The sequence below is a fragment of the Geospiza fortis genome, unplaced genomic scaffold, assembly GCF_000277835.1.
Source record: "Geospiza fortis unplaced genomic scaffold, GeoFor_1.0 scaffold2, whole genome shotgun sequence".
NCBI lineage: Eukaryota > Metazoa > Chordata > Aves > Passeriformes > Thraupidae > Geospiza > Geospiza fortis.
The window spans coordinates 3,387,498-3,388,063 of NW_005054366.1; positions in this window are offsets into that span (position 1 = coordinate 3,387,498).

Sequence of the window (566 nt, forward strand, 5' to 3'; positions counted from 1 at the left end):
GCGTTCTGTGAGCTCCGGGCTGCCTTGGGGCAGGGAAGGGAGAGCAGCCTCGAGCACATCCCCGTGAGACCTGCTCAGAGGAGGGACAGGATGCTGGGGATGTGCGATCAGCCCTCAGCGTGCTGGGGATGCTGGGGATGTGCGATCAGCCCTCCCCTCCCGCAGCAGCAGCTCCAGGTGGGGCTGGCACTCCTTCCTTGGGGTCCAGCTGGGAATTGCTATAAATTATTAAATCGTGAGCCAAAATCATCAAAAATTTAGCAAAGATTTATTAATTTGTCTGCGAGACCGAAGTTCGGTCTTCGAAACCAGCGCAGCCAAAGGGACGGCGTGGAGCCCGGGATCAGCACGGATCTGAGCTCCGAGCGTCAGTCTCCCCAGCTCAGGCTCGCGGCTTCGCGCAGCGAGCTTTTATACAGTTCATTCTGCCCGAGGCAAAGGTGACCGAATGTTCTCTGTGTCTCTCCACAGAATGATTCAGGAGTTTGAGCTCCCGGACCCCGTGCAGGGCCGGGCCAGCAGCGGGGATGCTCGGCTGGGCTGCAGAGCAGCAGCTCCAAAACGCC